Source organism: Taudactylus pleione, unplaced genomic scaffold (genome assembly GCF_031769625.1).
Source record: "Taudactylus pleione unplaced genomic scaffold, aTauple2 ptg000093l, whole genome shotgun sequence".
Taxonomy (NCBI): domain Eukaryota; kingdom Metazoa; phylum Chordata; class Amphibia; order Anura; family Myobatrachidae; genus Taudactylus; species Taudactylus pleione.
Window position 1 is genome coordinate 26,440,052 of NW_028284495.1, and position 14,115 is coordinate 26,454,166.

The 14,115-nt window shown below is 44.3% G+C and overlaps 1 protein-coding gene and 1 pseudogene across 3 annotated transcripts in view; one reads left to right on the plus strand and one right to left on the minus strand.

Moving 5' to 3' along the window:
• The window catches only part of ROCK1 (Rho associated coiled-coil containing protein kinase 1), a 162,763-nt gene that overhangs the window by 42,681 nt on the left and 105,967 nt on the right, over nucleotides 1–14,115 (plus strand). The window lies entirely within an intron of this gene.
• LOC148526900 (5S ribosomal RNA) lies at nucleotides 304–422 on the minus strand (annotated as a pseudogene).

Sequence of the window (14,115 nt, forward strand, 5' to 3'; positions counted from 1 at the left end):
TGTATATCAATGAAATTACAAGGTACCTATATATTCAGGTATATTGCATTATTCACCTGCAGCCAAAAATTTATATTATGAATTGTAATATTCATGTGTTAATTCACACTAATATACAGATTATATGGCGAAGTGTGTGTATGTGTGTGTATATGTATATATATATGTAACCCATTGAACATAAATTTTAATTCAAATGTAAAATTTATTTCAAATTTGATAGTACAGTGACACATCACAAGTGAACTTGTCGCACCAAAATTTGCTCAACCATGTGCCTCCTAATCCCAAATAATCTCTTTTAACCTACAGCACCTGGTAATCCCAGGTGGTCTCCCATCCAGGTACTAACCAGGCCTATTACTGTACAGCTTCCAAGATCGGACGAGATTGGGCAGATCAAGTAATGTATGGCTGTAGGTTTTAAAGTAGTAGGGAAATGGTATTCCATACTGGCACACAGTCGGAAGAAAAATAAATGTAGGACTGTCCAATAGGTGAGGTGAACAAGCCGTCAGCCGGGCAAAACGCGCGTCCTCTACTTACTGCACATACCTTGGAGAATCAGTCTGTGCACGGACCGGACTCCAGGCCACTGTAACATTGGTATTGTATAACCTCGCAAACTAGCTGATGGACCTCCGTGTCCAATCAGCAATTTAGTCACACGCTCAGGCATCATGTAAAGGTGTATACACACTAGACAATATTTTACACGATTCACCCGATTTCGACGCATCGGAACGACAAATCGTGTAAAATTTCTTCTGAATCATCCAGTATGCCCACGCCCATCAGAGATTTCTACTTCCACGATCCTTTAATATAGGCTCCAATATTGGTTGTTATTGACCTCCAAATCCAGTGTAACAGCATTATAACATATAACACACTAGTGGCACTTTGGTAGAGCTGTTCTCTCTAGCAAGGAAACCAGAGTGAAAACCTCACGGTCATCACCTGGGTTTCAGACATTAGAATGTGCCTTCTGCTGCATGGTACAGTGCAGTCATATACAGTTCTTCTCTGCTCTTGTCAGCTGCTGAATTGGGGCTGTGAAATATGAACATTGTGGCAGCTTCAAACAGGCAGGATGTAAAAGTACATTGGATGATTTGTAGCGCTTTGCACCATGTGAGGCAATGAATGCTGCCAGAATAAGGATGGGCAGTAGAGGCAGCTGCTGGAGGCACAGGTCCAGCACTTCATACAAGTGTATACATTCATCTTTATACATTTATTGTATAATCTGTTTTACTGCATTAGAGTTAAAGCGCTTTGCTGATATTGTATAGACTACATCTGACACACGTTTGCTTCAAGTATTCCTTGTTTTCCATGGCTTGTTAGAACACACACACTGGCGTTCTTTAGACTTCACTGCATTTTTGTGTTATGACCAGGCCTGATTCAGATTTGTACACTTTTGCACAGCAGCTCAGTCTTTGGACGTACCAGCTGTGCAAAAATATGCTAATACATGCAAGTGTCTGATGGAAAAAGGCACTTCCAGCCAGCATCTCAGATACGATGCCTGCGTCTGAAGACGCAGGACCGAATCTGCATCGCGACTAGTATATTAATATCTGTATAATATTTGTAGTGGGGGGTAGTTACTTTATATTACAAAACTGGGTTGTGCAGGAGGAGAGGTGGGGGCAGTGCAGAGTCTTTAGACTTTGGATGGCAGAATTTAAGCACACAGAAGTGAAAATGATTAACTGATTGCAAATGAAGTGGTGTTTCACACTTTACATGTCAATCTAGTGTTCCCACTAGACTGCAGGCTTGGAGCCTGTGCGTGGCAAGGAGACCTGGCCGATCGGGGAGGGTGTGTCTTTGTGACACGCCCCCAATTCGTGTCACTTGTGGGTTTGTCCAGCACTCATGGAGGTGCTGGGCTTCCCCAAGCTCTCCCCTCATGGTCAAAAAGGTGCCGTGTGCATGCGCACGGCATCTGTTCACCCGGCGATGATCGGTCACTGCAACTTTTCCCACCCATGGAACACTGCAGCCCACGGGTGGGGAAGGCACAGGGCGGGCTGTTTTAGCGAGGCGCCACTGAAAAGGCGAGCACATTTTGCCCCTTTTAAAATCGGGAAGGGCGCCCCGCCCCACTAAAATAGCCTAGCGGGAACGCTATCAATCTTATTGGATGCAGTTGTCCTCCAATCCTTTAATATACTTGTAAATATAATTTTTTTGTGTAGTTTGTATGAATACATTTGATAGATAGAGATATCTGTATATCTAGTGTGTGTATACATGTATGTGTGTGTGTGTGTGTGTGTGTGTGTGTATATATATATATATATATATATATATATATATATTATACAGTATTTTGCACAGTTTCAACAATGATTCAAATTCAAAGATGTGTAGTAGACTGTTTTGTGACATCATACTTAGTGTTGCAGTTGTGGCATTTTTCACTTCATCAATTGAGACTTCTTTCCTCGCAGTTGTTTTTTCAGAGTTGTGAGTTAACAGAAATCACAGGGCACTAAGTCTGGGCTGTATGGAGGGTGTTCTGGTGCTGTGCCATTAATTTCTGTCAATGCTGCCAATGCAACAGCAGCAACAAGTGCTCAGACATTGTATTGGAGCAAAAAGCATTGTTTCTTCAGCAAGTGTGGTCTTTTCCTCCACATGGCTCCATGCAAATGGGTTTTCAGGACGTTTGCATAGTAGTCACCATTAATGTCTGTCCATGGGGAACACAGTGCTGTAGGATCATACCGAGTACATCAAAGTACAGCAGAGGCATGGCTTTACACGCCAAAGGAATCACACTGATTTTTTTGCGCTGTGTGAATTTGCATGTTTCCATACACTAAACTGTTTAAATTCCAGATCATAATGACGAACCCACGATTCGTCACACGTCACAATCGATGTCAGGGAATCTGGTATCCTCTGACATTCATACTGTGTTCTTGCACGATTCAACTCGTCGTTGCATCTGTTCTACTGTCAGATTTCTGGGTACCCACCTGGCACATACTCAATGCATTTTTAGTTCCTTTGTCACAATATGCTGAACTCGTTAGAATGAGATGCCAAGTGAAGCCGAAAGTTTACATAATGTTAACCTTCTGTCATTATGCAACATCTCCACCGCTTTGGCAATGTTGACATCTGTAACCGCGGTGGATGGTCTCCCAGAACGCTCTTCATCAGTCACTCACGTATTACCCTTTTTGAAGTGCTTCCGCCACCGAAATACTGCAACGTGGCTAATTGGTTTTCCACCATATGCTTAACACAAAAAATTCAATCACACATCACTGACGTAATCTCAGACACGTCTTCCTCATCCACCATGAAGAAATGTACAAAGATTTTCCACTCGCTGTGACCCAACAAAGAAGACTACGGCAGTCCAACAGCAGGTTCAGACACACCGATGTATAAGCTTCACAATAACCAGCATAGCGCTGCCACGTCTACCTATGGGACAGGAAAACTGAGGCAGTCTCACTACTTTACAATCAGGCCGTGTGTGTATGTGTGTGAGTACGTGTGTGTTTGTATGTGTGTGTGTGTGTGTATATATATATATATATATATATAATATATAATGAAAAAAGAGAGAGAGAGCGCTATAATGATAATCTTTAAATAGCACTTTGCATATGGTGAGTGTTGATAACATATGTTTACACTTTAAAAAGAGTATCTGAAGCCAAGTCCATAAAAAGACTTTCTGGAATCTTCACCCAATATTGCAATATTGCTTGATCCTTATAGTCCACAAGGTAATTCATTGAAGAACATGATCCAAAGGGCTTCTGAAAATAAATCCTCACGGCAGAAGAGTACACCCGAAAACACAGGCCGCATGGCCAATCGTTAAATCATATTCAAAAATAGTTTATTTGACATAAAACAAGCTATTCATGATAGATATGCTTACATCAATTTGTTTGACAAGATGCTGTATTTTGTCTGTAAATTGGTAGATGGCACCTAATTGCTGTTGCACCTAAAAAGGTGTGAGCTCATGACAGTGGACCCAAATTAACCGCCCATAAACACGTTCCTTCTATCCAACGCGTTTCTTCCTTCAGCAGGACTTCATGAGGGGAAAATCAGAATGCAATTAAAAGCATAACATTTTATTCACACAGGTCCAGATGAACAGGCTTAAAACCATACAGCTCTGCACTAGGAGTGTGCATCGGCCACTTTTCGTGTTTTGGATCTGGATCTTTCTTCCTGTTTTGGATCTGGATTGGTTTTGCCAAAACCACCCTTCCGTGTTTTGGGTTCTGGATTTTGTGTTTTGGATCTGTATTTTTTTTTAAAAAAAAGCATAAAAACAGCTAAAATCACAGAATTTGTGGGTTTTTCTGCTCCTATGCTATTAACCTCAATAACATTAATTTCCACTCATTTCCAGTCTATTCTGAACACCTCACACCTCACAATATTGTTTTTAGTCCAAAAGGTTGCATCGAGGTAGCTGGATGACTATGCTAAGCGACACAAGTGGGCGGCACAAACACATGGCCCATCTAGGAGTGACACTGCAGTGGCAGACAGGATGGCAGTTTGAAAAACTAGGCCCCAAACAGTACATAATGCAAAGAAAAAAAAGAGGTGCAAGATGGAATTGTCCTTGGGCCCTCCCACCCACCCTTATGTTGTATAAACAGGACATGCACACTTTAACAAAGCAATCATTTCAGCGCCAGGGTCTGCCACACGACTGTGGCTGAAATGATTGGTTCGTTTGGGCCCCCACAAAACAAGCTGGCAATTAATCTGTCCCTGCACAAACTGGCTCTAGGAGGCATGGTGTTGTCCTCATCCACCGATTCCTCACCCTCTTCAGTGTTGTGTACATCCTCATCACAGAGTATTAATTCGTCCCCGCTGGAATCCACCACCACAAGTCCCTCTGTACGTTCTGGATGCTGGTCTCCCTGGAAGAATTGATAATTCATTTTGATGAACATCATCTTCTCCACATTTTGTGGAAGCAACCTCCTACGCCCTTCGCTGACAAGGTTCCCGGCTGCACTAAACACTCTTTCGGAGTACACACTGGAGGGGGGTCAACTCAGGTAAAATAGAGACAGTTTGTACAGGGGCCTTCAAACTGCCTCTTTTTCCTGCCAGTACAAGTACGGACTGTCTGACATGCCTACTTGGATGCTGTCACCGATGTAATCCTCCACCATTCTGTCAATGGTGACAGTATCATATGCAGTGACAGTAGACATGTCAGAAATTCTTGCCAGGTCCTTCAATCCGGGCCAGATGTCCAAACTTGGTCCTGCCTGCCCTGCATCACCGCCAGCGTATTACTTAGGATATCTGAGTTGTTTCCTGGCAGCCCCAGAGACGGGAGAAAATGAAGAAGGAGCTGTTGACGTGTCACGTTCCGCTTCAGCTGACAGTGTTTTCACCAGCAGGTCTTTGCACCTCTGCAGGCTTGTGTCGGCCGGAAAGAGAGAGACCACATAGGCTTTAAACCTAGGATCGACCACGGTGGCAAAAATGTAATGGTCTGATTTCAACAGATTGACCACCCTCGAATCCTGCAAAGCGAATGAAGGGCTTCATCCACAAGTCCCACGTGCCGAGCGGAATCGCTCCGTCTTAGCTCTTCCTTCACTTTCTCCAGCTGTTTCTGCAAAAGCCTGATGAGCGGAATGACCTAACTCAAGCTGGCAGTGTCTGAACTGACTTCACGTGTGGCAAGTTCGAAGGGCTGGAGAGCCTTGCACAACACGGAAATCATTCTCCACTGCGCTTGAGTCAGGTGCATACCCCCTCCTTTGCCTATGTCATAGGTGGATGTATAGGCTTGAGTGGCCTTTTGCTGCTCCTCCATCCTCTGAAGCATATAGAGGGTTGAGTTCCACTGCGTCACAACCTCTTGCTTCAGGTGATGGCAGGGCAGGTTCAAGTGTGTTTGCTGGCGCTCCAGTCTTCGGCACGCAGTCGCTGAATGGTGAAAGTGGCCAGAAATTTTTCGGGCCACCCAAAGCGTCTCCTGCACGTCCTTGTTGTGTTTCAGAAATTTCTGCACCACCAAATTTATTGTGTGAGCAAAACATGGGACGTGCCGGAATTTGCCCAGATGTAATGCCCGCACAATATTGGTGGCGGCGTCAGATATCACAAGTCCCCAGGAGAGTCTAAGTTGTGGTAAGCCACTGGGTGATGATTTCCCTCAGTTTCTCTAAGAGGTTGTTGGCGGTGTGCCTCTTACTGAAACCGGTGATGCACAGCGTAGCTTGCCTTGGAACGAGCTGGCATTTCTGAGCTGCTACTGGCGACGCTGCTGTTGTTGCTGCGTAAGGCGATACATCTACCCAGTGGGCTGTCAGTCATATAGTCCTTAGTCTGCCCTGTTCCACTTGTCTACGTGTCCGTGGTTAACTGGACATTGGGTACAACTGCATTTTTTTAGGACACTGAGGACACTTTTTCTGACGTCTCTATACATTCTCTGTATCGCCTGCCTAGTGAAGTGGAATCTAGACGGGATTTGGTACTGGGGACACACAACCTCCATCAATTGTCTAAATCCCACTGCCCTAATAGCGGATACCGGACGCATGTCTAATACCAACATAGCAGTCAAGGCCTCAGTTTTCCGTTTTGCTTCAGGATGACTGCTGTCGTACTTCATCCTCACTAGGGACTGTTGGAGGGTCAATTGTTTAGTAAAAATAGTGGTGTTCCTACTTCCTCTCTGGGATGATGAACGACTCCCAGCAGCAACAGCGGCAGCAGTAGGCGTAGCAATGCAGGATCCTCGGGAGGAATCCCGGATAGGAGAGTCAGTCATGCCAGTGACATGGCCTGCAGGACTACTTCCGATCCTGGCTAAGGAGGAAATTGACGAGGAGGGAGTTGACGGTGTGGTTTGCAGGTGCTTGGATACACCAGGACAAAGGGATTTAGGTGTCCCTGGACTGCTCACGGTCTTAGCCAAAGTTTCTGAACATGACAGTAACTTTTTATGAACACGCTGCAGGTGACGTATAAGGGAGGATGTTCCTAGGTGGTTAACGTCCCTACCCCTACTTATTTCACCTTTACATATGGTACATATGGCAAGACAGTTGTCCGGATTTGGATAGAAATATTGCCAGACCAAAGAGGTGGAATGTTTGGTCTTCTGCCCAGCAAGTGGACTATGGGTGCTCCTTCCAGCACTTGCAGAGGGCATGCAAATGGTGGGAAGAGCCACCTCTTCCCGTCCAGTGTTGGGAAGGTCAGGCTTCGCAACCACCACCACACTTGGACTCTCCTTGGGGATTTGTGATATCTTCTTAGAACGCACAGTTCTTTGCTGTGCTTTTGCCAGCTTAACTCGTTTGATTTTTGTAGTGGGATGAGTGCTTCCATCGTCATGTGAAGCTGAACCACTAGTCATGAACATAGGGAAAGACCTTAGCCGGTCCTTGCCACTCCGTGTCGTAAATGGCATATTGGCAAGTTTACGTTTCTCCTCAGATGATTTAAATGTTTTTTTAAGGTCATATTCCTGAACTTTGTTATTTGGGATTTCATATGCCCTCTACTATGACATTGGGCATCGGCCTTGGCAGACGACATTGATGGCATGTTATCGTCTATGTCATGACAAGTGGCAGCAGCTTCAGCACTAGGATCTTTCCCTATTTTATTTTTATCGGACAAAGTTTTGTCCTCCATTTGCTATATTGAGATATACGTGCGGCTAAGGCGCACACAAACACAGAATAGAAGAATTTTTTTTTTTTTTTTGGAGTGCATTTTGGGGGTTACACCACCCTTTAACAGACGAGTCAGCCAGCCCTTGACTTATGACACAGGCGCACGCTTGGCGCTGCTCCTTTGTTGATGCACGTGCGGCAACTGCGCACACAATTCACAAACACAGAAAAAAAATATATATTTTTTTGGAATGCACTTTGGGGGTTACAGCACCCTTTAACAGACGAGCCAGTCGGCCCTTGACTTATGACACAGGCGCACGCTTGGCGCTACTTTGTTGATGCACGTGCGGCTAAAGCGCACACAATTCACAAACACAGAAAAAAATAATTATTTTTTTGCACTTGGGGGGAGCACCCCTAATGGACAGATCACCCCCTGGACAACACTACAGCACCCCTGATGGACTACAGCCTTTATGGGACACTGCACAACACAGCCCAGCCAGCCGCTAAAGACTTTGGAGTGGACACAACCCCTATGGACAACTGACTGCACAACACAGCCCAGCCAGCCCCTACGGACAACAGCAGCACAACACAGCCCAACCAGCCCCTATGGACTTTGGAGTGGACACAGCCCCTATGGACAACAGCAGCACAACACAGCCCAGCCAGCCCTGACTCCCACCCTCCCTCTTCACTGTCCACAGCCGGAGTGAAAAATGGCGCCGATGCGGGGACCTTTTATGGGATCCAAAACCCGTGAGATCCGACAGCAGGATGATGACGTTTTGCCTCGATTTCAGATCAGAGTCAGGCGGGAAAACTTGACCCTGACTGGGATCGCGTGGGTTCGGATTCCATAAATCCGAACCCGCTCATCCCTACTCTGCACAACCAGCTCTGTCAGTGGTTCTTGGCGAGAAAAATGCTGCGGCTGCTGCATTGTAGCACTTCGTATACAGATTCTGCTTCATTCACACACAGATGTACAAGTGTCGCACATCAAATTGATAAGTGCAGTAAGGCAAAGAAGTTTTTTTGCTTCCAGTTGTTTTATTCCCGCTAGGCTGTTTCAGCAGGTGCTGCACCCTGTCTTATTTGAAATTACTGAAATGTGCCCTGCCCTTATGGGTCCGCCCCGCTTAAATAGCCATTCCCACTCACGGAGGGATATGGTCTAGTGAAACCATCACAAACGAGTGAGTAGCTGCGGCATCTATTTACACTGCGGGGAGAGCTCAGGGGGGGACAGCCCAGCATCTCCGTGAGAGCTGGGAACGCCCCTATAGTGATGAAAAGGGTGTACTTCTCAAGAACATGCCCCCTTTTCTAGAGACCATGCCACTTTTTCAGTCCTAATGCTGTATATGGCTTGATATTGACTGTTGATTACTATAGCTTCTTTTCTGGTTTATTATAAATTTATTTTTTTATGTTTACAATATGTTTATATACACCCATCAGCCATAACATGAAATCCACCTGCCTAATATTGTGTAGGTTCCCTTCGTACCCCCAAAAAATCTCTGACCTGTCGAGGCATGGGCTCCACAAGACCTCTTAAGGTGTCCTGTGGTATCTGGCACCAAGACGTTGGCAGCAGATACTTTTAAGTCATATAAGTTGCGAGGTGGGTCCTCCTTGACGCAGACCTTTTTTTTTTTCAGCACCTCCCACAGATGCTTGATTGGATTAAGAGCCAAGTCAACACTTTGAACTTTTTTTTCATGTTCGTCAAACCATTTCTGAGCAATTTTTGCAGTGTGGCTGGGCGCATTATCCTACTGAGAGGCCACTGCCATCGGATACCGTTGTCATGAAAGGGTGTACAGCCGTGGCTAAAAGTTTTGAGAATTACATAAGTATTGGTTTTCACAAAGTTTGCTGCTGCAGTGTTTTTAGACCTTTTTGTCAGATGTTACTATGGTATACTGAAGTAAAATTACAACCATTTCATAAGTGTCAAAGGCTTTTATGACAATTACATTAAGTTTATGCAAAGAGTCAATATTTGCAGTGTTGACCCATCTTTTTCAAGTCCTCTACAATTCGCCCTGGCATGCTGTCAATCAACTTCTGTGCCACATACTGACTGTTGGCCGCCCATTCTTGCTTAATCAATGCTTGGAAATTGTCAGAATTTGTGGGTTTTTGTTTGTCCACCCTCCTCTTGAGGATTGACCACAACTTTTCAATGGGATTAAGGTCTGGGGAGTTTCCTGGCCATGGACTCAAAATTTCAATGTTTTGTTCCCCGAGCCACTTAGTTATTATCACTTTTGCCTTATGGCAAGGTGCACCATCATTCTGGTAAAGGCATTGTTCGTCACCAAACTGTTCTTGGATGGATGGGAGAAGTTGCTCTTGGAGGATGTTTTGGTACCATTCTTTATTCATGGCTGTGGTCTTAGACAAAATTGTGAGTGAGCCCATTCCCTTGGCTGAGAAGCAACCCCACACATGAATGGTCTCAGGATACTTTACTGTTGGCATGACACAGGACTGATGGTAGCCAGAGCCGTAACTAGACTTTTTGGTGCCCTGTGCCAGAAAGAGCATTGGTGCCCCCCTAATTTTTCAGAGGGACATAATGCACCCAAAAAAGGGCCATGGCTTCATGGGGAAGTGCCAGGGAAGAGATAGGGGAGGTCAGGAGATGCTGTAGATGAAATAAGAGGAAGTTACAAGCTAGAATGATAATAAACAGAAATTTGACAGGCCCAAACAGCGCCCCCTGACCTGTGGGCCCTGTGCGATGGCACCGGCCGCACTACCCTAGCTACGGCCTTGATGGTAGCGCTCGCCTTTTTTTCTCCGGACAAGCGTTTTTACAGATGCGCCAAACAATCTGAAATTCACCAGAGAAATTAACTTTAACCCAGTCCTCAGCAGTCCAATCCCTGTACCTTTTGCAGAATATCAGTCTGTCCCTGATGTTTTTCCTGGAGAGAAGTGGCTGCTTTGCTGCCCATCTTGACACCAGGCCATCCTCCAAAAGTCTTTGTCCTGTGTCATGCCAACAGTAAAGCATCCTGAGACCATTCATGTGTGGGGTTGCTTCTCAGCCAAAGGAGTGGGCTTCAATATGGTAGATACTGGGAGTGATTACCTAGCCCTTGGCTGGTGACTTTGGCTCCAATGAGCCTCTAGTACAGTGATATATTATTGCAAACCCAAGCAGTGTTAATTAACACCACCTGCAAGCTTGTTTTGCAGATTAACAAAATGCGTCACCACTATAGATTTGTGTTGATATGTGTATTTTTGCTCTTTGCATTCATTTTGAACTTTTACTACTAAATGTATAATCTCTGATTGGTTTCCTCTCCTGTACTTTAATTACATTTGTAGTAGTATATCTGGATATTTTTACTAATAATTGTTAGTTGAAAATGTCATTGTGTTTTTATTTGTATGTTTTTATTTTCTGTGGTCTAACATCAGCATTCAGGTTCATTTAAACAAAAAGTAATCCAAAGTCTACTAACAACTATCCATTGTGTAGGGATGCAAAGGACGTTATTGCTCTTGTGGAGGTGTATTTATCGCAGTTTCCATGACATGGAGCAGCTATTAATTCCTTCCAGTGAGAAGCTTGCTGTCCTATGGCAGCCTGTTTATCAGATCTAAAAGGAGCAGAGCTGTTTGTTTAAGCACACCTTATTATTGCAGCAGTGAGCAAAGAATGAAAAATAAACACATGCATGCTCAATACTGTTAATGAAATGGATACAAAACAGGATAATGCAGTCATGTAAAGCTGTCTGGCAATCATCTGAAACAATCTATTTCCTCAGTGACATTTTCAGTTGCTGCACTAGCTATAAATAGGATGACTAGATTTGCTGTAGTATATCAGGACTGTACTCCAAGGTTAGCATTCACGTGTTATCTGTAGTATTCTAAGTGGCTTCATTCTACTCTACAATAATAGCTAGGAACAGCATTGCTCTGAGAAGATGGAACATATAAGAATTGGGCGGAGATTCACTAAGCCGTGGAGAGACCAAACAATCAGCTCCTAACTGTAAAGTTACAGGTTGTGTTTGAAAAATGACAGGAGCTGATTGGCTGGTACTTTATCTCTCTCCATGGCTTAGTACAGGGATTCCAGTGTCATTATAAAGGAATTCTACAGTGCCAAGTTAAAGCAAGGGACATTCGAAATACAGGCCTAATCAAGCCTTATTTCAGTCATTTTCCTGCCCCAACACCACATTGGGCAGACCCTTCAGCTGCATCAGAGGCTAGGATTCATGGTAGCTTTTCTGAGGACAGATAATGTGTTGTCATCACAACAATTAGGGGATTATTTTTTCCATAGTTATTTTATTATTGGCTACTTTGAGATTAATTTCACATAAATTAAAATTAAATGTATAGATTAGCTTCCGGTTGTGCACTTCCATAAACATTGTGCAATAAACAATTTTACAGAACTTTAATGATATACAAATTTCTGGCCTTGTTCAGAGGGAATTCAATTCAGCGGGAGTTGAATAGCGCCTATGAATACCTAATGATCTTTATACCCAATTGTCGCTATTTAGCGTTGTAAGTCGCACAAGAAATAATTGCTTTCCAGACTTTGATTGTGGTTCCAAAGCACAAAAAGATATTATTCACATAAAAGCATATAGTTACACACCTTTATCTACAATACAATTAGCGCAAAAGATTATACATATACAAGGTACGGTCGATACATACGCATGTGCTCTGGATCCAGATTTCCCGGCATCAAATGTGAAACCTCTGCCAACAGAGAGAAAATGATGACTAACTACCAGATATAGAGTGCTTGCCTATATACCCTTACAGAGAATGGCAATACAATAAAACGAGTTGGCATAATCCCATTGGTTCTTGCTCGTGGATCTTCCATTACGAGACAGCCCATAGGTCAGTTTGTACTGTAGTAGTTCAGCCCTCCAATGGCTCTAAGCCTGGAAACAGCCTCACGGCCGACACTTTAGTCTGTTTTTCATCACACCCTGAGGAGGGTTTGAGAAGAAATCATTTAGTCGACCTAACAGCGCACTGAATTGAATAGCTCCAGGAGTACCCTCCGGGCGCCATCAACGGCGTACTCAATTGATCGTCCCCGATGTGTAAGAATGCACTAAAATGATTGTTCGCTTTCACAGATGTATATTTAAAAAAAATTTCACGTGCTTTTCCGGAGTTGACATTTCACCAATACAATCTATTGTACTGACTGGTTTGGTACAAAATGTCGACTTTCAGACAATGTCGATATACTGAATGTCGATATGACAACTGCATACCACACTAACTGTACAGTCTGTATATGAGAAACAGGTTGTGCCATGCTCTAAAACTGTAAAAACATTGAAGTATTTCAAGAATATGATAGGTGGAACAGCACCATTGACTATCACTTGACCGACCCATGAGTGCAGTGTTCATTCAGTTTTACAGGAGTAAAAAGCGGGAAAAGTTTGAAAACTAGTCCTATAGGTGAACTGCAAGTGTTTGTTTGGGGATTTTATATTTTTGTAACATTTGTTTTGCCATAATAAGCAAATTATAACCTAACCTAAGCAAGTTTTTTTTATTTAATATATGTCCAAAGTAGGCAATTAATTACTGTGCTGTTGAGTCCAGGATTACTCTTAGTCCCCTCATACTGTAGTGATTTTATTCCCTGCCTATTGCAATTCCATTCACTATGGGAATATCGTCTTTGGAAGGGGTTGGGTACTGCATACAGGTGCTCGGGATCCCGGCAGTCAGACTCCCTAAGCAGGCATCCCGACGTATATACAGTAGTGGACATGCTGGCTCCTACATGGTGTAAAATACTAATTTCCAATTGTAATAACTTTTCTTCTTCAGGGTCCATAGGGATGCACAGGGATACCATGGAGAATATATGGTTGGAGACCAGGCACCAAACAGTTAAAGCTTCAGCTCCCAGGATGCCTCAGGCCCTCCTCCATATATACCCCGCCCCTAGCCATAGGACTTCAGTTGTTCGTTTGGTGCGGCAGGATACAAAGACGCCAGTGTTCCCAAAATACGAGTTATAGCGCGTTTTTACTCGCTACAAGCAGTGCGGGACTCAGTTTTAAAAAATGTGCGGGTCCTGCAGGACGCTCTGCGAGTCACTGACCTGTGTACGCCGCAGCAGCCAGTAACAGCCCTAAGCGTATAGCAAACAAATCACAGGAGTCCTCAGCGTCTCCTTGTCCTATCACCGCTTGAGCCCTGCCGACCACCTCCCCCACTGCCTCCTAACCCCGGCGGCTGCTAGGTGATTATGGTGGACTGCTGCTGGTTGTGAATCTGATTGCAGGGCTCGCTAGCTTTCTCCAGGGGGCCCTCAGCCTGTGTGACCCACTGCCGTAATCAGCCCTGCAGTGTCCTGTCATGCAGGGCCAGCTACAGGGTTGTACCAGTGTTGCCGACACAGGGCACTTGACGC